Genomic DNA, 25,273 nt, shown 5'->3' with positions numbered 1-25,273 from the left:
GTGTGACTTGCCGTGTGGCAGAGGAACCAAGGACCACTGGCAGCTAGTCCCAGAAAGCAAAAGTCTTTGGAGAGAAGGCACCTTGATTATACCTTGATACATTTTCCAGGCCTCAAAACCATGAGCAGGGAGCCAGTGTAGCTCAAGTGGTTGAGTGCCGGCATTCCACATACAAGGTCCCAGGTTCATTCCCCAGCCCTGGCACCTACAAACAAACAAACAAACGAACACCATGTGCAATTAAATTCCCATTGTTTAAGCCAACCCATTGCACCATATTTGCTTAAGCAGCCTGGGATACTAAGACAATGCCCATTCTAAATTATTCAAGGAGTATAAAAAATTATCACAAAAAAATACATTTTCCTTCTACTTTAGCCCCTTGGGCTCAATTTCTGGAGGCAATAGGTTTTACAATTTCTTGTGTATCTTTCCAGAAGTAACCTAGTCATCATCTGTACTGTGCTTTATCCAACAGTGTACTTGGAGATGGTTCTATCACAGCACATATATTCATTAATCATTTTGATGAGCATCTGAGTGCCTGCTATGGGCCAGGCCCTCACTCTTCTATGCACTGAGGTCATAGCAGTGGAAAAGCAGGACAAGATCTCAGCCCTCTTTAAGATTTTAGTGAAAAGACCAGAAAATAAACAAGTGAACAATAATTATATAAAATAATAATAGTGATAACGAAAAAAAATGAAGATGAAAAAAGAACAGTATGGAATAGAAGTGATGGGGCTCTTTTGGATAAGATGACCAGGGGAGGTGACATAAAAGAGGGAAGTGGCCCATGCCAAGGACAGGGGGGATGAGCTTTCTGGGGGGAGTGAACAGCCTGGACAAAGGCCCCAGGGTGGGGTGTGCTTGACATGTAGGAGGAATAGGAAGGAGACCCCAGCAGAAGGAGAAAGAGGGTGTGGTAGGAGATGGGATCAGAAGGGCAGGCAGGAGACAGAGCCCATAAGGTCTTGAAGCAGTGGTGAGGAGTTTGCTTTTATTCCAAGTGACATGTGAAAGCATTGGACGGTTTGAGGCAAGGGCATGATATCTGATACATGTTTTACAAAGATGCCTCTAGCTGCTGTGTGGTGGACTGACTGTCAAGGGACAAGAGCAGAATTGAGGGAGACCAGGCTGCTGTTACTGAAATCAGGAAGCAGGTAGAGCGGCTTGGTCTAGGGAGGTAATGGTAGATTTATATTTGGGGAGTACAGCCAACAGAACACGGGCTGTGAGAGAAAGGAATCAGAATGATTCCAAGGTTTTATGCCTGAGCAACTGGGTGAATGTTTTGCATTTACTAAAACAGGAACACTGAGATAGGAGGAACTAGCGTGGTGATGAGTCACGTTTTCTGGTTATGGGTGTGAGACTCAGGAGTTAACCATAACTCTGGTTATGGGTGTGAGACCCAGTTACATATCCCAGTGCAGTATTAGAAGGCAATGGGATGCATGTGTCTCTAGTTCACAGCTAAGTTAGGTCTGGAGTTATAAATTTGGGTGTTGTCAGATGGGCCTGGACGATCAGAATGTAAACAGAGAAGGAGGCCAGCGGTGATTCCTGTGGCATTCTAACATTCAGAGGTTGGGAAGAGGATTCTGGAAGGTCAGCATAGGAGACCAGGAAAGGATGGCCAGTAAGGGAGGAGGCAAACATAAGAATGTGGTATCCTGGAAGGCCAGGGTACACTGGGTTGGGACATGCCGTAACCTATTTAACCAGTGCTCTATCCATTGGTGTTTGGATTGATGATCGTTACCAGTCTTTTGTCTTTAAAAACAATGCTGAGGTGAATGTGGTCATCTTTTTCAGTTGGTCTACGTGAGGCAATCATGGGGGACTGTTTAAAGAACTCTGCTTTCTTTCAAAGCTGGAAGAGTTGATGAGTTGGTGATGTTATTTAGATGCTACCTAGCTAACAGAAATGGTTCACTGAGAGCACTATTTACACATATATAAAGGAATATTGAGAGTCAGATTGTAAGATCAGAAATGTCCTTTTGAAACCAACTCCCAGCTACTGATTCTATGGGCAAGAAAACAAACTTGTCCAAAGTCATCTGGCGCATTGGACACAGCCAGTTTTAGAACACAAGTCTGTTGACTCTTAGCCTGGTCTTGGCAGAACTCCACATTATATGCAAAGGCATTTCAATGATCCTCCAAATTAGCTGATCTGCAGGGTATGGATAGATTGACTGAAGGCAGTGAGGTGTAGTTGAATGAGCCTGGCATGAATCCTGTCCCTAGTCCTCACAAGATGGGGGTGAGAGAGCTGCTCTCAGGTTTGTTTGTGTTTTTTTGCATTATAATTTTTTTCTTCTTTATTTTCTTTTAAATGTTACATTAAAAAAAATACGGTCCCTACTCCTCCCACATCAACAATCTGTACCATCATCGTGGCACATTCACTGCACCACTCAGGTTTGTTTTTATGGAATGCTGGTAATACCTTCTATTGTAGATGTGTTGCTGTAAAACTCTTAGCCCCTGCACGGAGGAGGAAGTAAGTACCAAACCCCTTCTTCCCCTGGTCCCGTCCGAGCCCTTTCTCTTCCTTGCCATGTAGTCCAACAATGAGAGAGAAATTGGAAATATCCTCATAAACTCAAAGGAAGCAAAAACTTCAAAGTGAACCAAAGACAGTACTCTGTGCTTGTGTATCTGTAATTTAAAGCTTTGTCTTTTCCTGAAATATGTCCTAACACAAATGTTTCTAAGCAAACTACGAGTATATTAGAACTGTCACACCCAAAAGATGTGTGGTGATGGGAGTAAGAAAAATAGAGTAAAACTGAAATTCCTCGATAGTCTTCATTTTAAAATAAAACCCCAATATTTTCTGAGAATAACACTTTTTTCCTGATTATTATGCTTTCACAAAGATATTGAAAACATAGAAAAGGATAATAAAGAAAATAAAAATATTACATAATTCCACAACCACTTTTAGTGCATATCCAATCTTTTTTCTATGTAGACACAGACCTGAGCCACCCAGATTGCCCTTCAAGAAAAAATTGGGATTGGACATGGCTCAAGCACTTGAGTGCCTGCTTCCCACATGGGAGGTCCCAGGTTTGGTTCCTGGTGCCTCCTAAAAAAGAAAAAGGAAAAGAAAAACAAATAAGCAAAACAAATGAAAAAAACCAACTAAGTTGCTGATGTGGCTCGTAAGTGCCAGCTTCCCATATACAAGGTCTCAGGTTCAAATTCTAATACCTGAAGAAAAGAAAATTGCTGCCCAACAGCGAGCAAGTGGTCAGCTGACAGCCTCCAGCTGTTAGCTCATCTTGGCCTGGCCTTAGCATTGAGCCAGGGCCCCACTATCCTAGCAGCAGCTCCCACCAGGGCCTGAGTAAGAGAGTGGCACAAGAACCTGGCCATTCCCCCACTGTGGGACTCTGCTAAAGAACAATCTTTACTTCCTTGCTCCCTGTTGGTCTGGCAGGGACTTTTTCAGGTCTGCTTTGTGTTTTGAGACACCCCACATAATCCTTTCCCAGATATTACTCCTCAAGAAAATTTTGCACTCGTAATTCCTGCTCATGGCCTACTTGTTGGAAAATCCAACCTATGACACGCATATGGTTACATAATAGAAATTATATTATAAATACAGTGTGTGATACAGTGTGTGTGTATGGCATTTTGCTATTCTACTAAAATTATACACGTTATTTTTTTAAAAGTTATTTAGTATTTCATTATTTGGATATAACAATGTTGACCTGTACAAATTGTTACTATTTAAATAATACAGATAAACATTAATTTTCTTAAATCTTTGGGAATATCTCTGATTATCTCCATGGGATAGTTCCCAGAGTGGAATATTGGATCAGTGTCTGACTATTTTTAAGGCTCTTTGGAGGTAGTTCTCAAATGTTCTAGAAAGGTTACATTGGTTTGCACTTTCATCAGCATAATGATGATACCATACCATCACCTGGACTATGTCTTATCATTATAATTAAATTGATCAGTAAAAATGGTGGTCCTCTTTTATTTTGAACATCTTAGATTACTGCTGAGGTTGACCTTAGAAATATTTTTATTAGCTATATATTGTATTTTCTTTTCCACAAGTTGTCTGTTCATTTCTTTTAAGGAGATTTAAAATATGTATTTTGGTATGAAATCTATAGATTATAACTGAGAACACAATTATTTCTGAGGCAATTTTTCCCCAGACTGTTGTTTGCTTTTCATTTGGCTGATAATGTTTGTGATATGTAGATGTTTTATATTTTTATGTAGGCTGATCTATCAAATTTTCTCTCTTAGGACTTCTTCCAGTGCTTTTATGCTGAGAAACTCTTTCTTGATGCCGAAATCAGGCCAGTATTCAATGACATTTTATCCTTTGTTAATAGTTTTATCTTTTATGTTTACTCTTTAATCCATCTGAAATTTATTTTGCTCCATGGTATCAGGTGAAAGATGTAAATGGGATTATTCCCAAATAGTTTTCCAAGTACCATTTATTGCTTGACCAAATGCAAATTGCTTAACCTCTTTTAGCTTCCATTTCGTTATCAAGAGAGGATAATGTAAATCTTACGTCACAGTTCAGCCTGAAGAAAAAAAAAAAGAGGCCATGGATATGAAAGCACTTTATAAAATACTATAGAAATGCTGGTTCTTACAGTTAGGATCAGCATGGTTTAAGTGAGAGACTAGTGAGTGAAGGAATGATTGTCTGACATAGATGTGCCTAATTTTACTCAAAAAAGCAATCCTCCTTGCTCAAGCAGTTGAACTCCCACCTCCCACATGGGAGGTCCTGGGTGTGGTTCCTGGTGCCTTCTGAAAACAACAACAACAACAAACTAACAACAAGTAAAACAAACGATAAAACCAACTCAGGGAAGCCGATGTGGCTCATTGGTTGAGCTCCAGCTTCCCACATACAAGGTTTAGGGGTTCAATCCCCAGCACCTAGTAGCTCAAAAAAGAAAAAAAAAAAAAGGGCAGCCCTAAACAAAACTTACTCTCTGGATCCTAACAAACGCAAGACTGACTTGGACTGACAGATTTTATGACAACACAGATGAGTGAAATGTAAGATATTTGCAGTAAGTGCAGCTCAGGGGCACATTGACTAGGGGTGAGGAGCAGAGCTGGGGCTGGGTGGGGGCTGGTGATGGGGGAAGTGACCAGAAGCCATCGGTGAGAAGGCAGTATCTGACGAGGGGAAGCACTTAGCTGTTCTTCTCTGAAGTCATAAGGAACTCACAGAGGGTGGGGTTTCAGGAATTATTTACATGATAGGAGACGTGGCTTGGCACAGCGAGAGGGAGGGTTTTCTTCCCGGCATTCTGTGTTGTTTAGGAGACTGCTCAGAGGCTGGACCCACACAAGCCCAGAAGGGTGATTTGGACTATGCTATCTTAATCTTCCTTAAAGACAAGAAGAGAGATGTCTTATTTCTCATCAGAGGCAGATGCAAAGAAGTTTTCTAGCAGATAGTGCCAACTCTTAATCACTGAGGACAGAATAGCTGAAGATCTGACATTTTAAGGAAGGCGCTCTAAATTTAACCATTTCACCCCCCAAGCTAAGGTACCAACATTTCTTCTTCCCTCTCGTCTTAAATCTATGATGTGATTGAAATGTATTTAGCAAGGAAGGGCACAGAAGGTCTAGAGTTTGATGAACTCCTGAAAGAGTACAGCCTTTAAGAAATGGTAGGCAATCAGAGAAGTACAGGAGGATAAAAATAAGAGGGAAATACAGTTCTTGAAGTTAGGAGTTCTGTATCTTCCATTTTCGAATGGTTTAGGGAGTTTAGCACAGAGATTAGCGCATAGTGAATGCTCAATTTATAGTGATTGGTTGACAGAGATAAAGCACAGATTAGAGAAGCAGGGTTTTGGTTAAGAATTAAAGGAGTTTCTCTTGCAGAGTAATTGGTGGTGGCTGAGTGCTGGAAATATTGCACATTCCCTGCTAAGAGTGCATTTCCTGCTCAGGACCTAAATTTGATGGGGCCTCTTAAAAGTAGGTGATTAGTACAGTTCTTTTTATTGGGGGAAAAAACCGAAGATAATGTGGTCTGGCTTTGGAATCTAATTTCTTAATGTTCTTAATCCCAGGGCCTCTATCAAAGCAGGGCAAGTCTACTCATTGTTTTCTAAATCCAAACAGACCGTGCAGATCCCGCCTCAGCCTTCTGTTTATGCAGTTCCTCTCAGTCCTACAGCCACTCCTCTTCCTCTGCTGAGATCCTATTAAGCCTCAATGCCCAAGTCCATCTCCTTTCATAAGGCTGCCGCGGGCAGCCCTTCCTACTTGAATGTAAAGGGGTTTACATCCAGCTCTCCAATCTGAATTCCTTCTCTGGGCGTCCATGTCTATTGGCTTATCTGGCACTCAGTACATTGTGATGTAAAGTTAAGTAGTGTTTTATATACATCTATTTAAATCTCGAACTAGATTGTTTAGTCCTTATGGTCCAAGACCTAGTTCTATATTTTCTTATTACCAGCCACCCCATAGTACTGAGTCGGAGTCTGGCTGCATACCAGGCATTCAGAGATATTTGAGAGATGATAAGAAGATCTCAGAAGATGCCGTGAAACCCATCTCCAGGTAAACTTTGGCATCTATTCTATTTGTGATGCCAGCAAGACAGGAACAAAGGCAATCCTCAATTTCGACTTGGTTCATTGGGAGAACTCAGGAATAAAACAGTTTCTATGAAGGTGAATAAGCAACTGGCCAGCATCCCTCCTCTGTTATTCCAGTGGCAAAATTTTGTCCATGGAAGCAAAGTCAATGGAGACATGGCCCCGTCCTCTGTGCACAGGCTACTGTGGAAGACAATAAGGACACTGATGACCACAAGACAGTATAATAAGTACTAAGGTAGAGGAATGTTTGGGGGATAGGGGAACCCAGACAAAGGGCACCAAGGCTGGGTTAGGTAGTCAGGGAAGACTTCCTGGAGGAGGCAGTGCTTGAGCTGAATTTAGACACAGAAGATGGGGAAGGAAGGGTTTTATTGGCATCACAGCTTGAGCCAGGAAAGGGTGTTAGGGGAAATTTAGAAAAGCAACTTTTTTAGGATAAAGTTATTTTACAAAGAAGCAGCGTTGGGAAATCAAGGGGATTTAATTACAACTGCCTCACGAGCAGGATTTGAAAAGGAGTGGGAGGCTCATGTAAACCTTAATTGCTAAGAAAAGTTAAGAGGAGAAATATGACAGAAGTAATGGGCCTGTATGTATGTCATGTCTGATTTGTCACTTTTCTAGACAAGTACTCTGCCTCCTGCCTTCTTCTAGGTTAGAGAAAAAAAGATCCTTCAGCTGCTAAGGTGAAGACACCATTCAGGACCCAGAAATGGGACCTGAAAATATACCTTTTAGGGAAGAAAAAGTCCATCTTGGTTTAGCCTCATTGTTAATAAGAATTAGCATTTCTTAAGCAACAACGTGTGAAGTGACTGAACGAGCCCTGAATCTGGCTAAGTAATTCCTTCCTTTAAAACAAAACAAAACAAAAACAGCTTGCCTTGTTTCTCTTCCAATTTATTCTTGTGGCTTTCCATTCCTTCAGAATCCCAGGAGGATGCTTATTTTATGAGCTTTTGTGAAACTAACCCTTCTATATTCAGAAAGTCCTTGTGTGCATTAAAGTATGTCTTTAAGATTAATGTAATATGCAGGAAAATGTGATAAATGATACAGTATTAGTAGCTTTTAACTTGTCAAAGTGGCTGTGTGTTACAGACATCTGGAAAAATTGTAAATCATGGCATGATCAGAGCATAAACAACAGACAAAGCGGAGAAGTGGCCGGTTGAGAAGGATGCAAATGTACCCCAGTCTCCTGGAGTTGTCCATTCTGGGATTGTGAGAGAGGGCAAGATTTAAGGAGGAAGTATTGTTATAACTGTTAGAACAGAGAGGTGCCAGAGGGAAATAGTCTGGTACAGACAAAAGAGAATCAACGCAGCTGAGAAAAGGAGAGGTTTCAAACACAATTAGAAGGCTAGGCCAGACCACCTCCAAGGTCCTGTGCAACTTCAACTTTCAATGATCCCATGATTCTCTGAGACAGGACTTAATGGCCTTTTTTCCACAGGCTCTAATATCTCATAGACTAGGGAGTCCTTGGAGATATATATATTTTTTATGTCCTTGGACTTTATTTTCACAGGCTCTTAGTTATGGGTTGCCACAATGATGCTGTGTAACAAAATAACCATGAAATCTCAGTTCATACAACAATAATCATTCATTGTTCACACATGTGGAGGTTGTCTAGCTGACTCTGCTGATCATGGGTAGACTTGCTCACGTATCTCGGGGACGGCTGTCTGCCAGCTGATCTGGGATGGCCCAGGCTGCGATGATGGAGGTGACTCAGCTCTGCTCAGTGTGTCTGTCATCTGCCATGTTCTCATGGTGATGGGAGAGGTGATGGCCTACACTCAGCCTTTAGCAATTGGTTAAAAAAGTTTAGCTGGATTATTGTTATCTGGTTCCAGTGGCATCTGAAGTGCTCGTGACAATCTCTCTTTGGACGTACCTGTGTCTCCGTAGATGTTGGGTTAGTTGGTTGCCCCGCAGCCTCATCTCTTTGGTGGGTTCAAGAAAGCTGTGAATTTACAGATTGCCCAGCATTTTTTGGTGCACTTTTACAAAGATTCTTATTCAAAATCACAACAAATCCATGACATAGGCACTATTATTGTCCTCTTTACAAATGATGAAAGAGTTTCAGAGAGGCTAGTTAACTTTTCCAGAGTGATACAGTTAGGGTGTGGCAGGGCCAGGATTTGAACTCAGATGATCTGATCCTGAAGTCAGGGATCTTTGTTCTTTTAGATATAATTCTTATACCATAAAACTCACCTTAACAAAGTATACTCTTCAGTGTTTTTTAGTATATTTATAAGGTTGTGTAACCATCACCACTATCTAATTCCAGAACATTTTTATCATTCCCAAAAGAAGCCCTGTGCTCATTAGTAGTCACTCCTCACCCCTTCCTCCAACCTCTGGCAACTACTAATCTGCTTTCTATCTCTATGGATTTGCCTGTTCTGGACATACATGTGCATGGAATCACACAATACGTAGACTTTTGTGTCTGGCTTCTTTCACTTAGTAAAGACAGAAATCTATAACCACTGTCTTAGGAAATTGGAAATGGGGATTGTATTGGCTTAGATAAAAGGACTCACACTTATGATCTTGCTGTGACAGTAGAGACAGAATAAATAGCAAATATAAGAAAACCATTCAATTTAATAAAGACTTGACTATCTCCTGTGAGTAACTTACAGGGCTCTGTGCTCTACTAGTACCAGTGCCTGTCAAATTACCTATAGGGTGGAATAAAAATGGATTTCTAGGAGTCACTTCTTGGAGACTCTGAATGTGGGGGTTTGAAAAGGACCCCTTGTATCCTGTGTTTCTAACACATATCCACTTTTAACGTGCATATGAATCACCATGCATGTGGAGGACCTGGTTAAAATGCAGAATCTGATTCATTCAGGAGATTAGAGATGGGGCCAGAGAGTCTGCATTTCTAATAAGCTCCCAGGTGGTACTGATGCACTACTCTGGGGACCACCCTTCGAGTGGCAAGTTTACAGGTGATATAAGGTTAAGGATAAAAAGCCCCGATTCCAGCTTAGGGAGTTTTCTGTCAAGTGCAGAGAGGCCTGCATACAGCTGACTCTAAATCAAGGCAAAATGGGTGAACTGTCCGAGTAAAGATCCAAATATGTTATGGAAGCATGGAAGATGGAGAGAGGAATTCGGATTGGGGCTTACTTGCATAGGGAACATTTAAGCTATGGCTTGGATAGGATTTCAACAAGCAGGGATGGAGGTAAAGAGCCTTCTAGGCTGAGACCAAAGATGAACAAAGCCTGGGGCCAGGGATCTGGAAATCAGAGATGTGCGACGGCCCTGCTTAGCTTTCTGGTCCCTGCCCCGCCGCCCCGCCCCAATGCCCTCAGTGTTTCATGTCATGACAGTGTAGTAAATATGGCTTGTAATGAGACATCCAGAAAAAAATGGGGGCTGCAGGATTTGGCAGAATGTTTAGCAAGGTGAGAAAGTATATTATGTATTTGACACATATTTCCCTCCCAAGTGGTTAATATCTTCTGAAAAATATAGAAGGTAAGGAGGTAAGCCCTTTTCCAGAAAATCACTCATGTGGAAAACTTCATTTCCTGCTAATGCTGAGTAAATCTGTATTTTGTGGGGTGCTCCATATGCTGTCAGTGCTCATGAATTGTTCCGTTTTATTATCCTCATTAACAGGGATAACGGCTGCTTTTTAACAACCATGATCACCATCTGGCGGCTGGAAAACTACACTTTGAGGCTCAGGTAGGAAGAGAGGACCACCCTGCTTGAGTCCCTGCCCAGTTCTCTCCCCACCCCAGCACTGTGTGCATCCAAGTGCTTGACTGCCAGGCACATCCGAACCTCATGGACAGATGCGATGCCCGTTCTGGTGCAGGAGAAAAAAGAAACAATGCGAAACAGAGCAAAACTCAGAGAGCTCTGGGAACATTGGCTCTGACTTCACTGTCTAATCTCCTTCTAATCTTAACAAATATTCACAAAGTGGCTTTCCACGTCTGCTCCGCTCATGGCCCTGGTGACCCCTCTCTTTGCTGTTGGCGCCGCGACAAGGGGGCCGATATGACTAAATCACAACTCTTCCTGCTCCTAGGAAGCACCTGCATGTTTTTCTTTTCATGCTTTGCAGAGAAAGGTTGCCTTTTTGGGAGGAGGTGACTGGACCACCCAGCTTCTTGTAACCATAGCAACCATGCACATTTGCTCATGTGGGTTCTTCAAGGACCCCCTCCAGTACTTTCTCAGTCCTGTCTTTTCAAGCTCTCCTAGCCTGTGAAAAAGCAGCATTCAGAGATGGGCAGGGCCCTAACATGCAGGGGCAGAGAACAAGTGCTGTCTGGGCTGCCTTTTCCTGGTACCCACACAACTGTCACCCCAAGAGATAAGAGAAGGAGCCCGAAGAATTGGGAACGTGAACAGAAACCCACGAAGGAAATAAAAGACCCGCTTTTTTCTACTCTTCAAAACTGAATGGGCAAAATGCTCATATTCAAGAACGAACTCCATCCACTGACAGGAATTCTGCCTAAAAGTTTGCTGAGGGACAGCAGGTAGGTAGGATTAGTCAGAGATGTTTTCCTAGAGGAGGTGAGTTTCTGGCATGATTCTGGGGGTGGCAAGGGACAAAACTTGATGGAGGTGAGAAAGGGAATATTTGTAGTCCGTCAGGACGGGTTGGTGTACTGGTCAGTGGTGTGGATGGAAGAAGAGTACTGTACCGTGAAGAAGAGAAAATGGAACAAGCTATTGGAGATCACATGGCTGAGGCTTGCAGCCCCCATCCATCACCAGAAGCCCAGCTAATTCCAGAGTGTGCAGACAATTAAACAGTAGAATCAGGCTTTCCTAGGTTCTGTCCTCCCTGAACTTTCTAGCCTTTCTTCCCATCATCCCTCTGACTCATTCGTCACAACAGCCTCTTCCTTGCATGCAGCTTCTAAAATATCAAGGCCATTCCATCAATTCATACCAAATTGAAAAGAGGTTGAAACCAAATGTTGACATTGCCTTGATGCTCTAGACCCCACTTGGGTTTGGCCAAGGCAACTATTTGTGGTTTCTTGATTTCTCTGATTACATAAAAAATAGCAAATGTTTACATGAAAGAGTGTAGGAGGATGTGCACTCTAAGTTGACCTTCACTTAACCTGTCCTTGTCAGCTCCTACAAACAAGGGGAGCATGGGGGAATGGAGCAGACTGTTATGTCACAAATATAAGGAATATTTCATTACAGAGGGGGTGAACAGTGGTGTCCCTCCCTTTGCTTTTTGTTTTAAGGAAATAATGGGGATTGAACCCAGGACCTCATACATGGAAAGCAGGTGCTCAAACCATTGAGCTTTACCTGCTCCTCACTTTTGTTTTGCAAGGTAAAATAAAATAACCCTATTTTATGCTCAAAGATAAAAATATTCTACCTCAGCACATTTAAAGGCTTTCAACCCATTGCTCTGTATTTTTTAACACCTATCTTTGAATAAACCCAGGTTAAGAGTTAGACCTTCTCTAGTATCTAAGAAGATTGAGAAATAATGGTTCATGCTCCTGTAACGTTTGTTTTCTTCTTTTTTTTCCTATAGCATTTTAAAACTAGCTATTTTCCCTTTGCCACTTTTTAAAACTTGTTTATAACACTCAAAACTCCCTCAAGTATTTGGCATATTTCATAGTGTTCTGCAGCCAGGTTTTAACAATTAGATTGTTGTTGGTAATTCACCGTTCTGAAGGATTGTTATTAGCCAATTCTGCCATTGGTTTTAACTTTTTCTTACTCTAGGTTCTCTCAAGGGAAGTTCAAATGAGCGTGGCTGCACCTGTGGTCCTCAGGGAAAGCAGGCCCGGGCTGAGACCCTGAGGCAGATTGGCTAGCTGTGGTGGTTCGTTTTTATGGCAAAGTCATTATGGTCTTGGACACCCATGCGCCCTCACACCTTTCTCTTCAGAGTCACTGCAGCCATCTTCTGCCTTCAGTTGATGCCAGCTTTGACCATAGTCATGCAATGAGAGTGACCAGGATGGAGGACTCAGAGCCTGGAACACTCCACTGAATGGATGAATGAATATTCTGCCTCTGTCCATCTTCATGGCATGGTTTTTTGGCAGGAATAAAAGCCACATTGGTAAAACACTATGGATTTGTTTTACTATGGACCCAAAACTGATTGACACTTTTAGAATTTTCTAGTCCCAGTCACTATAAGATGGAAAGGGTTAAAACAGGCAGTCTGATTTGCACTATTTGTCCTTTGAAGGATACACGCATCATATTAGACCCAACTCATGTTACAGTTTGGTCCTGATTGGGTGAGACTGTGCTACTGTTCTCTACTGAGAGAAGGCGGCTCTTAATATACTCTCATGGATCCAACATAACTTCCCTGTACTTTGTACATTTCACTTAGTATCTCTAGGCTTTGGTTTCCTCATCTTTAAAATGATGGGGTTGAGGGGTGGAGCGATTTAGACCAGATTATAATTAACATCCCTCCAGCTCTAACATTTCTGTATATCACCTGTGTGCTGGGAAAGGTTCAAGTTCTTATCATAGAAATGCCAGTGAACCTTTTGACTTTAACTCCATCCTCTGTGGCTCTGGATGAAAAGTGATAAACTCTGTGGTGGGGAACATGGGCACATGTCCGGTTATATACTTGGACTGTGCGAGGCCATAAAGCACCCAGGATCTAGCATGAGAGGCAGGAAGAAAGTTCTCTGAGGGCAGGAGAACAACAATCTGTACCAGATAAGATTAAGTGCAGCTGTAAATAATGGAAACCAAAACTAAGTGTCTTAAAACAGAGGTTCTCATACTTTGGTTCCCAGACCATCTGTATCAGCATCACCTGGGAGCTTATTAGAAATACAAAATCTCAGGCCAGATCCAGACCTAATGAATCAAAAAGTAGGGTGCAGCAATCTGTGTTTCAACAACCAGGTAATTCTGATACATGCGAAAGTTGGAGAACCACAGGCTTAAACACATCAAGATTATTCTATCAGAATAAAAGAGATCTGGAGAAAGATTGTCCTGAGTTGATAGAATGTCACCAGGAACCAAAACCATTTACCTAGTTGCTTCACCATTCTTGGCTCTGAATGACCTTGGCTATCCCTCCAAAGTAAATTCCACTCACAAAACAAAAAGACCTGATAGTCATTGAGTACATTTAATATGATCTGGTTCATTGTGATGGTTAGGGCTAATGTGTCACCTTGGCCAGGTAATGGGGGCCCAGTTGTTTGGGCAAGCAAACATTGGGCTAATTGTAATACAAAGGCAGTTATTGGACTTTAATCATCAGTGAGATGATTGCATTTTTGGCTGATTACATCCACAATCAACTGAGGAGATTGCTGTCAGCAATGAGTGACATCTCATCCAATCAGTTGAAGGCCTTAAAAGGAGAAGTGATTTCAGAATTCAGGGAGAGAATTTCCATTTCTACTTCAGACAACCAGTGTCTCCTGGGGAACATATTGAGGGCCTTTATTGGAGTCTCTGGCTTGCAGCCTGTCCTATGGAATTTGGACTTGTGCATCCCTATGGTCACATGAAAGAATTTTATAAAATCTCATGCTTTTTATAGATACCTCCTGCTGGTTTGGTTTCTCTAGAGAATGCTGACTAATACAGCTTGGTACCAGGAGTGGTTCTTGAGAAACAATCTTGAAAATGGGATTTCTGAATTGGTTCTGGGCTTTTTGCAATTGGCTCTCTACTCTGATTAGATTCAAGAGCACTAACGATGCTGTTTCTAATAATCAAGAGCCACTGGCCATCCATGGCATCAGTTGGCAGTAGAGATACATAAAATATCACCACTGCGTGCGGCTACTTCCATGCTTATAAGAGGCAAGTGTTTGAGTGAGAGTGCTTTTAATACCTTAACAGAGTTTTGTGAGTTAAAAGGTACAATGATGTTGACTGGCTGGTCCTAAATACAATGGATACAGTTAAAAAAGAAAGGGATGAGCTGAAGGCTTCAAATTTGCAACTTAAGCACCACATGGCAGTGGGAACATTGAAACTCTAAATTCTGCTGAGACATTGCCAGGTAAATCTGTAATGGTCTGCCCTGAGGAGAGAGACACTCAACTCCAGTTTACCCTGAGAAGACAACCACCCAACCTCTAGCCTGCCCCAAGGAATCAGGCATCCAAACCCCATTCGAAGAGATTAATCTGTTTCAAAAGTTGAAACTGCCATGAAATGCCTCTAGATAACTACCTTGTAAGACACTTCTAATATCTCTCCTTACTGACCCCCACCACCCCTCTTCTCTTCCAGATCTATAACCAGATTAAAGTCACAACAAGCCCCCAAAGGTAAAGTACAAAGTATGACCCATAAAGAAGTATGCTACACTCCAAAAGAACTACAATAAGTTTTCCATTTTATATAGACAGAAATCAAGGGAATATGTGTGGGAATGGATATTAATGCTGTGGGATAATGGAGGAAGGAATATAAAGTTGGATCAGGCTGGATTTATTGATATGGGCCCCCTAAGAAGAGATTCTGGATTCAGTGTTGTAGACTGAGGGGTTAAAAAGGGCTCTAATAGTTTGTTTGGGTGGCTGGCTGAAACATGGACCAAAACATGGACAGCATTGCCTGAGGATGAGATGCCAGAGTTTCTCTGGTATACTGTAGATGAGGTGATCCAAAGGCTTAAAGAGACTGGAATATTAGAATGGATTTACCATCTAAGACCTGCCCACCCACCCCAGGAATGTCCAGAGGACACACCTTTGACCAGGACTCTGAGGAATAAATTTGTGAGACCAACTCCATCTTCCCTGAAGAGCTCTGTGGTTGCTCTTCTCTCTAAGTCAAATATTATCAGTGAACTGCTGTCACAAAACTAGGATCCTGAAACACTACGGGGATGATCAGATCCTGAGCCAGCAGAAGCCAAGTGGCATCACTTAATTACCAAAGGCAAGATGGGTGTGGCCACCACAGTGGGAAGTGGACTCAAAGCTATCAAAAGAGTCTGAGTCACATAGACCTATGGCATTGGCTAATTAATCATGGGGTACCTAGAAGTAAAATAGATGCGCAGTCTACTAAATTCCTACTTGATCAGTAAAAGCAGAAGTGGTTTAGGTCGAGCCAACAAAAGCCTAACTTGAATTACAGAAACAGAGTCATGGCCCCTTAATCAATTCCGAGACTTGAGACAGTTTACAGATCCAGAGTTCCTTGAATGAGGGGAAGGTTGCGTCTCCTGTAGATGCTGTCAAAAATTTATACTGTTAATCTTCCTCTCCACCTTCCTCAAAGATACCTATGGCCTTTTATCAGGGTAACTATACATTGGGGAAAAAGAAATGATCAGACATTTCAGCGATTATTAGACACTGACTCAGAAGTGACATTAATTCCAGGAGACCCAAAATGTCACTGTGGTCCACCAGTCAGAGAAGAGACTGAAGGAGGTTAGGTGATCAATGGGGAATTAGCTCAGGTCTATCTCATCGTGGGTCCAATGGGTCCCTGGATCCATTCTGTGGTTATTTCCCCAGTTCCAGAATGCATAATTGGAATAGACATACTCAGCAACTAGCAGGATTCCCACATTGGTTCCCTGACTTGTGGAGTGAGGGCTACTATGGTAAGAAAGGCCAAGTAGAAGCTACTAGAATTGCCCCTACCTAGCAAATAGTAAATCAAAAGCAATAGGGGATTCCTGGAGATCAGTGCCCACTATCAAGAACATGAAGGATGCAGTGGTAGTGATTCCCACCTCATCTCCATTCAACTTTCCTATTTGGCCTGTGCAGAAAATAAATGGATCTCAGAGGATGACAGTGGATTATCATAAACTTAACCAGGTGGTGACTCCAATTGCAGCTGGTGTTCCAGATGTAATATCATTGCTTGAGCAAATCAACACATCCTCTGGTTCCTGGTATGCTGGTATTGATTTAGCAAATGCTTTTTCTCAATTGCTATTGGTAAGGACAACCAGCAATATACCTTCAAGGCCAGCAATATACCTTACTGTCCTGCCTCAGGGGCATATCAACTTTCACAATATAGTCTGTAGGGAACTTGATCATTTCTACCTCCCACAAGACATCACTCTGGTCCATTAAATCGATAATATGTTGATTGGACCTAGTAGGAAAGATGTAGCAACTACTCTAGACTTATTGGTAAGGCATTAGTATGAGAGAAGATGAGAGATAAATCCAAAAATATACAGGGGCCTTCCACCTTGGTGAAATTTCTAGGTGTCCAGTGGCATGGGTCATATTGAGATGTCCCTTCTAAAGTGAAGGATAAGCTGTTTTATCTGGCCCCTTCTATGACCAAAAAAGAGGCACAAAGCTTTAGTTGGCCTCTTTGGATTTTGGAGACCACACATTCCTCATTTGGGTTTGCTACTCCGGTCAATTTACCAAGTGACCAGAAAAGCTGCTAGTTTTGAGTGGAGAACAGAACAAGAGGAGGCATTGTGACAGGTCCAGGCTGCTGTGTAAGCTGCACTGCCACTGGCCGTATGATCCAGCAGATCCAATGGTCCCGGAAGTGCCAGCGGCAAATAGAGCCTTTTACCAGCCTCTATAGGAAAATAACAACACAGACCATTAGTATTTTGGAGTAAAGCCCTGCCATCCTCTGCAGATGATGATTCTCCTTTTGAGAAACAGCTTTTGGCCCGCTACTGGGGCTTAGTAGAGACTGAAGATGTAACCATGGGCTAACAAGTTACCATGAGGCCTGATTTGCCTATCATGAGCTGGGCATTATCTGATCTGTCACACCATAAAGTTGGGTATGCACAGCAGCACTCCATCATAAAGTGAAAGTGGTATATACGTGATAGGGCTTCGGTGGTTCTGAGGGCACAAGTAATTTACATGAGGGGGTGGCCTCCACTCCTGCCACATTACCTTCTCTTTCCCTGCTCACAGCTAGGGCCTCTTGAGGGAGTTCTTTACAATCAGTTGACTAAGGAAGAGAAAACGAGGCCTGCTATGCAGGTAATCATCAGTGAGGTGATTGCATTTATGGCTGATTACATCTACAACCAAGGAGATTGCTGTCAGCAATGAGTGACATCTCATCCAAACAGTTCAAGGTCTTAACAGGAGAAGTGATTTCAGCATTCACAGAGAGAATTTCCATCTCCACTTCAGACGGCCAGCGTCTGGGGAACTCATTGAGAACCTTCATTAGAGTCTCTGGCTTGCAGACCCATGGTCACCTGAGACAATTTTATAAAATCTCGTACTATTTACAGATATCTCCTGTCAGTTCTGTTTCCCTAGAGAACTCTGACTAATACTCTTGAAAGAAATCCCCAAATATGAATTCTAAAAGTACTTTGAGCAATGACACCATTGTTGTACCAAATGCTTCTAAGGTGAGGCAACACTCACATGGGTGCCTTTGTTTAAAAATTAGCCTCATCAATTTATGTTTATATGTCTTAACAACACAACAGACTTATAAAGCCATGTCTTATGTTCCTTTTGTATCTCTCATAACATACTACTGATCACTGAGTTAATTTTTTTTTTTTCTTTCAGGAGGTTCCAGGGATTGAACCTGGGACCTCATACATGGGAAGCAGGAACTCAACAACTGAGTTACACCTGCTCCCCCAGAGTAAGTTTTAGTAAGTAATAATGGAATTAAAGTATCTTCATAGAGATTTTAAGATGAAAAAAGTCAAGCTCTTATCTGGGTAGCTAAATCAATATAGATAGTAACTCAAGATGTTTCAGGATCTCAATAATTTGGTTCTCAATATAGATTTTTCTTTAATAATTGTTTGCATTTTATTGATTTCAGCAATGACCCAAATTTTAGTCGTAGCTCTGCCTCTGGAATTAGGCAAGTTAACCCATTTTGCAATTTTTCCCTTCCTTGTACAAATAGGGATTGGCCAAGCTAGTCCGCGATTTAATCTTTCTGCTCCCAAGGAAATATGTATGAGAACTTGCCCTTGGGAAAGAATAGGCCCGTAGCATAGTCAGGGCATAGCAGATACTTTCCCTTGATCTAACCCTCCTTCATGAAACTACTTTACATGGGTCTATGTATATCAGTGGGTAGGAGAATCATGGGGTGAGTGTGAGGACAGAGAATGACACATTCAATTTTCATCTCTGATGTAATTGAGAAGTCTTGGTGATTTAGAAAATTGAAAGAATTTTTTCATTTTCACATATAGCTCCAGTTTCTAAGAGAAAAGTTCAAACTTTAGACCAGTTTATAATTCACAAAGACTGGAAAAACCCTTCTTATTTGCCTAGGCCCCATTTGAGGACCAGACTAGAAGACACCTACTTATGTAAGCAGAAAGCAAAGCCATTTCTAGATCAGACCACCTGCCTCCACACAATCAGATCAAATCAACAATTAATGCGATTCTGCCAGGGACAGTGCAAGGTATTCCAGAAGATACAAAGCGTGGTGTGGCTGATACTGCAAATTTACTAACCAGTTTTCATTCACCTCATCTTCTCTACCAACACAATGCCTATATCTTTGAGGACAACAATGTGCCTGGTTAAAAACTACATTTCCTAGCTTTCATTGCTCCCATGTTGTAGCCTTGAGACTAAGTTCTGGTTATTGAAATGCAAATGCAATCATTGTGTGGATCTCCGGGAAAGCTCTTTAAAGGAAGCTGATTCAGCAGGGAAGCTGTGCTCATTTTGTCCTTCCTTTTTTCTCTTTTGCTGTCTGGAATTTGAATGTTGTATCTAGAACTTCATTCGTCATCTTGAACTATGAAGTGACATTGAGCATAGAAGCAATGCCCTGAGGATAGTAGGACAGAAAGTTAGACCCGACCTTAGTCCCTGCTGACTTTGTATCTCTCTCCACAAACCTCTTTGTGGTAGAGTAACTTTTTGTGTGTAAGTCTTAGTTATTTTGGTTTCTCCATTATATGTAGCTGCACCTGATTCCAGCTGCCCTCGGGGAGCTGTATGTACCTAGATGTTGTGTAGCTTTGCACATTCCAGGTACAGCTTGTGGTTTCTACCTCAGAGATTATCACTTTTCGCTCAGAGCCACGGAGGATAATGCTGAAGCATGGAACTGAAAGGGCTCAGCAGGTATTTTTATTATTACGGCTTAAAGCTTCTCTAGCACCCAAGATAGGGTCTCAGAATGTTAGAACTAAAAGGGATGTTAATGATGATCTCAATTACTTCCTCCCATACCCTCATCCCCATTTTAGAGATGAGGAAACTGAGGCCCTGAGATGCAAAACTGAAAAATCCAAAATCATCTTGTGAGAGTTATGTGGGATCCATGAGAAGGACCTACACTTCCCTTTCTTCCGTAGAAGACAGCAGCATGGCCTCACCTCATTGGAACTAAATCCCAACATGAGGGCTCAGGTGTTATAAGGACTGTGTGATGGGCCCAATTTTACGATGTGATTTTAAACTGCTTCAGAAAGGAAGTTCAGAGGAAAGATCCTGAAATATTTTAGCAAGGACTGGCTGTTGTAGCTCTATCCTCATTCTGTCCTCACTGTTGGGAAGACAGATGCATTGCAGTGAAATCTAAGAAAAGTTTGTCTGACACACATAAAGTCACATGAAAATTGAACAGACTTAGTATTAAAACAGACTTCTGGGGAACAGATCTTCCAAATTAGTCTCCAGAGTGAATGGATATGTGGGATGGATTCTAATAAATGAGATACCCATGGGAGAAAGGGTACCTACAAAATAGATCGGTTGGCAGCAAATACATTATGTACCCATCCTCAGAGACCAGACTAGTGGAGAGGTAGGAGCTTGAGGGCTACAGGTGATACAGATTAAAGATGGTTCTAAGGTAGCTGGGCCAGGAAAGTAGAGCAGAGCATCCTTCTAGGGACAGGAGTGGCCTTTGCAGTAGAAACGGAGAGACTGTAAATCAAAGGTGAACATTGGTCCTTGCATGGAGTGTCCAGTTTTGGGAGAGTGGGGGAAGGGTAGTATCTCTTTCCCTAGCATTAATCCATTCATCTTTGGTAAAATAACAACCTCCTGAACACTATGTGATAGAAAAGTGTGGCTCTTGAGTGACTCCTCAGATTACCTACTGCGAGGACCCCTCATCCCCATGCCTGAGTCCCAGAGGTTTCTTGCTTTTGCTTTGGTTCCAGGACCTTCTCTGGCTTGGAAAGTTCTCAGTCTTTTGATTACAGCTATCTCTGCTGTCTTATGCCTTTTCTTCAGGTCCCCATACCCTGGGGCATTTTCTTTATTTCTGTCAGCCACCATTTCCATACTTACTCCTTCTTAAGCCCTCCTGGCCCCGACCAAAAACCAGAATACAGAGCTCCTGAAGGTGAGTATGCAACATCCCACAGAACTTCATGTCTGTGGGCTTTGGAGAACCTTTTCAAGACTTGGACTTGGTGGGTAATGTAAGTCTTTCTCACCTTTGCTGATTTCTCCTGCAGAGGCAGTTCCAATATCAGGTACATGAGAAATGGAGAATTCAGAATAATCACCAGGGGTTACAGACACCTGGGATGAAATCTTTTGTATTACTGAATCAACACCTTCACTTTGAATGCAAAGTGGAGGCAGGATTACATGGGTGATAATTTCTATGAAGTGTTTTTGAATTTACATGGATTTTGGCTGCAGAAGGCAGCTCAAGGAACCCCAGGTTCAGACTTGGCTCTTTGGGTCTTAGTGTTCTCTTTGCACACATACAGGGAATTTTTTAATCAGCTGCATCAGTCTCTACAAAGTTGACCAGGGAGTCTAGTTCATAATTCCAATTGAACACAGGGTGTTTTAAAATTTGCATACAGAAAAATTCACATCTTTGGAATGTAAAGTTCTATGGATTTTAACACATGCGTAGATTCTCGTAACCACTACCACAACCAGGACACAGAACAGTTCCAACCCCTCAGCGAATTCCCTCATGCTACGGGGTAGGGTTTTTTTTTAAAACAACTTTATTGAGATGTAATTCACATACAATACACATTTAAAGTATACAATTCAATGTTTTTAGTATATTTAAAGATATGAGTAGCCATCATCAAAGTCAATTTTAGAACATTCCATCACCACAAAGAGAAACCCCTTACTCTTTAGCTATCATCTCCCAATTCCCTTATTCCCCTAATCCTAGGCAACCGTTAATCTACTTCCTTTCTCTCTATATTAGCTTGTTCTGGAAATTTCATATAAATGGAATCATTTAATATATATTCTTTTGCAACTGATTTCTTTCACTTAGCGTAATATTTTCAGGCTTCATCAATGTTGTAGCATGTATAAATACTTCATTCCTTTTTATGACCGAATAATACTCTATTAACTGACTATATCGCACCTAACTTATTTATTCATCAGTTGATGGACATTTGGGTTGTCTACCTTCTGACGATAGTGCTGCTATGAACATTCATGTACCAGTTTTTGAAGGAACACCTGTCTTCAGTTCATTTGGTACATACCTGGGTGTGGGACTGCTGGGTCATATGGTAATTCTATGTTTAATTTTTTTGAGGAACTGTCAAACTATTTACTACTGTGTTTGCACCATTTTACATTTCTATAACTAATGTATAAGCATTGCAATTCCTCCGCATCCTTGCCAACACTTGTTATTTCCTATTTTTTGTTAAAGCCATCTTAGTGGGTATAAAGTTATATGGTAGTTTCATGGGTTGTAATATCCTCACAGGCTGGACAGGAATATGGAGATTTTGCCCTGTTGTTTTGTCTGCCTGCTGCTGATACAAAGGCAAATTCAGGCCTTTAGAATGAGAGCTGGGGGCAGGTGTGGGCGGAGAAATAAGTCAATAGGAATTGCCAAATAAACACAATATGAGAACGAGCAAAATGTTATGAGATGAAAATGAGTCCAATGTACAATTTGGGTGCACACAATTCTGAATTCCTACTATGTGCCAGGCTCTGTACAAGGCACTGGGAGCTCAAAACCAGTTAAACAGGAATCAAGCCTTCAAAATTTTATTGTATGGAGGGGGAGCACAGATGAGGGGCCTTCACCCAGTCTAGGGATCAGGAAGGCTTCCTGCTGGTGGGAGGATGAAAAGCAAAGAGATTCTCATTAGAAAATAAAGGGCTCTAGAAGTATGTAGGAAACTATTCTGGAATATTTGGGAAATATCCTCTGAATGGTCTTTTTTTTTTTTTTAACCTGTAGACAACAATCTTGCTTAGAATTTGATTTCTTTTATTTCTCAATCTGGAATTGGTGGGCATAATTCTTTCTTGGGGAAAATAAATCATAGATGAGACCTTGGCAAAGATTGATAGTTCTTAATTATTTATCTTAATTTTTAAAAGGGGAACATATAGTTCAGGATGGCAAAATCTCTACAGAGTTTGTATTTTTCTTTGGAATGTATTTTCTCTTTTGACTCCCAGATGTTGCTGTGTTAGATGTTCTCAGAGCCACAGATCCAATTAAGTCCTGAAGCCCTAGGAGATGGAGCCTACCGTCTCTCAGAGTGATGTGCTGCCCTAGGAAGAACTACCTTCTATCTGACAAAGCCTCTGGTTCACACCTTGCCTGTGGTGAGAGATAATTGTTTGGGCTTATAGAATTTCTCTCTCCTAACTTCTGCTAGATTGGAAGAGTAATTCTGAAATATATTTTAGAGTTGGTAAAATTCCTCATAGATTACCTATGCTGCCCATTCTCTCTTGGACCCATACGTTTTGTATTTTATCGAATACATAGGTTGAAAATAAATTCATTTGATGAGAAACTGTGGCTTTAAAAAATAGAATTTATATTTTAGAGCAGCTTTAGGCTTGAAGAAGAATGGTGCAGGACATACAGAGAATTCCCATGAAGACCCTCTCCACACACCCCTCCCCATACCTTTCCCTTAAGTTTTCCCCATTTTTTTTTTGCCTTTTTACTTTTTTTTTTTTTTAGGTACCAGGGCTGGGGATTGAACCCAGGACTTAGTATATGGTAAGCCAGCACTCAGCTACTGAGCTGTACTGGCTCCCCCTAGCTTTTTCTTTTTTTTTTTTTCATTTGCTTTGTTTTTGTTTTTAGGAGGTTCTGGAGATCAAACTCAGGACCTCATACATGGGAAGCAGGTGCTCAACCAGTGAGCTTCATTCACTCCCCACTTTTAAAAATAAGCTTTACTTTTAGATTACAGAAAAGTTACATCAAAAGTATAGGAGGGGGAAATGGACTTGGCCCAGTGGTTAGGGCGTGCATCTACCACATGGGAGGTCCGCGGTTCAAACCCCGGGCCCCCTTGACCCGTGTGGAGCTGGTCCATGTGCAGTGCTGATGCACGCAAGGAGTGCCCTGCCATGCAGGGGTGTCCCCCGTGTAGGGGAGCCCCACACGCAAGGAGTGCACCCATAAGGAGAGCCGCCCAGCGCGAAAGAAAAGTGCAGCCTGCCCAGGAATAGCGCTGCCCACACTTCCCGTGCCACTGATGACAACAGAAGCGGACAAAGAAACAAGACGCAACACATAGACACAGAGAACAGACAACCGGGGGGGGGGGGGGGGGGGATTAAATAAATAAATAAATCTTAAAAAAAAAAAAAGTATAAGAGATTCCCATATACCCCACCATTCCCCCTCCCTCATTCTCCCTTATTAATAACATCTTATATTAATGTGGTACATTTGTTACAGTTGATGGGCCAAAATTTTGCATTGCTACTAGTCAACGTCTATAGTTTACATTATGGTCTACACTTTGTACTATACAGTTTTATAGGTTTTGACAAAATGTATAATGGCCTGTATCTACCATTGCAATATCATGGAGAACAATTCCAATTCCCTAAAAATGTGCTATGTTCCACCCATTCTTCCCTCTCCCTCTCCTCAGAACCTCTGGTAACTGCTATCTTTATATCAGTATTGCAAGTTCTTCCATTACTACAATAATAATGAGTCTACTTTTGTCCCTGGTTGCATTCCCCCCTATGTTTGTTCATTCTCCTCACAGTTTCCCTATTATTAACATCTTGCATTAGTGTGGCACATTTCTTATAATTGATGAACCAATGCTGATGCAGTATTAGTAACTAAAGTGCATAGTTTAGATTAGGGTTCATTCTTTGTGTTGTACTGTTCTCTGGGTTTTGACAAATGCATGATGTCATGTGTCCACCATTACAGTATCATACAGAGTAGTTTCCCTGCCCTGAAAATTCCCTGTGCTCCACCTTTTCTTCCTTTCCCCTTCCTTCCAAATCCCTGGCAACCATTGATCTTTTTACTGTCTCTATCATATTGAGTTTTCCAAATTTTCATTAGTTGGAATCATATAGTTTGTAGCCTTTTCAGGCTGGCTTCTTTCAATTAGAAACATGTATTTTAGGCCCTTGCTATTTCTTTTCATGGCGTGATACTTACTTAATTTCATTTTTAAAAATTTTATTATGGTAACATATATAAAACATAAAATTTCCCATTTTAACCACTTTCAAGAATATTATTCAGTGGTATAAATTACATTCACAAAGATGTGCTACCAATACCACCATGGATTAGCAAACTTTTTTCAACTCTTCAAACAGAAACTTTGTAGCCATTAAGCAATAACTCCTCTAGTCCCCACCCCCTATTCTAGGGCCAGGTAATTTTGTAATACACTTTATGTCTCTATTAATTTGCATATTCATATAAGTAGAATTATATTA

General features: G+C 41.5%; 1 long non-coding RNA gene across 8 annotated transcripts in view; it reads left to right on the top strand.

Moving 5' to 3' along the window:
* Positions 1-25,273, top strand: part of LOC131280915 (uncharacterized) — a 179,611-nt gene that overhangs the window by 129,829 nt on the left and 24,509 nt on the right. For 2 of the 8 annotated variants that reach the window (XR_011645470.1, XR_009188601.2), the window contains exons 3-6: positions 4,297-4,349; positions 6,500-6,603; positions 10,302-10,370; positions 12,405-12,756. This is a non-coding gene — a long non-coding RNA (uncharacterized lncRNA). Of the gene's footprint in view, positions 1-4,296; positions 4,350-6,499; positions 6,604-10,301; positions 10,371-10,755; positions 11,177-12,404; positions 12,757-14,915; positions 15,057-23,011; positions 23,162-25,273 lie in introns of those variants that run through there. The other 6 variants (XR_011645475.1, XR_011645473.1, XR_011645471.1 and 3 more) reach the window with 6 other exon arrangements.

This window comes from Dasypus novemcinctus, chromosome 13 (genome assembly GCF_030445035.2).
Source record: "Dasypus novemcinctus isolate mDasNov1 chromosome 13, mDasNov1.1.hap2, whole genome shotgun sequence".
Taxonomy (NCBI): domain Eukaryota; kingdom Metazoa; phylum Chordata; class Mammalia; order Cingulata; family Dasypodidae; genus Dasypus; species Dasypus novemcinctus.
This window is presented reverse-complemented; position numbering and strand designations above follow the sequence as displayed.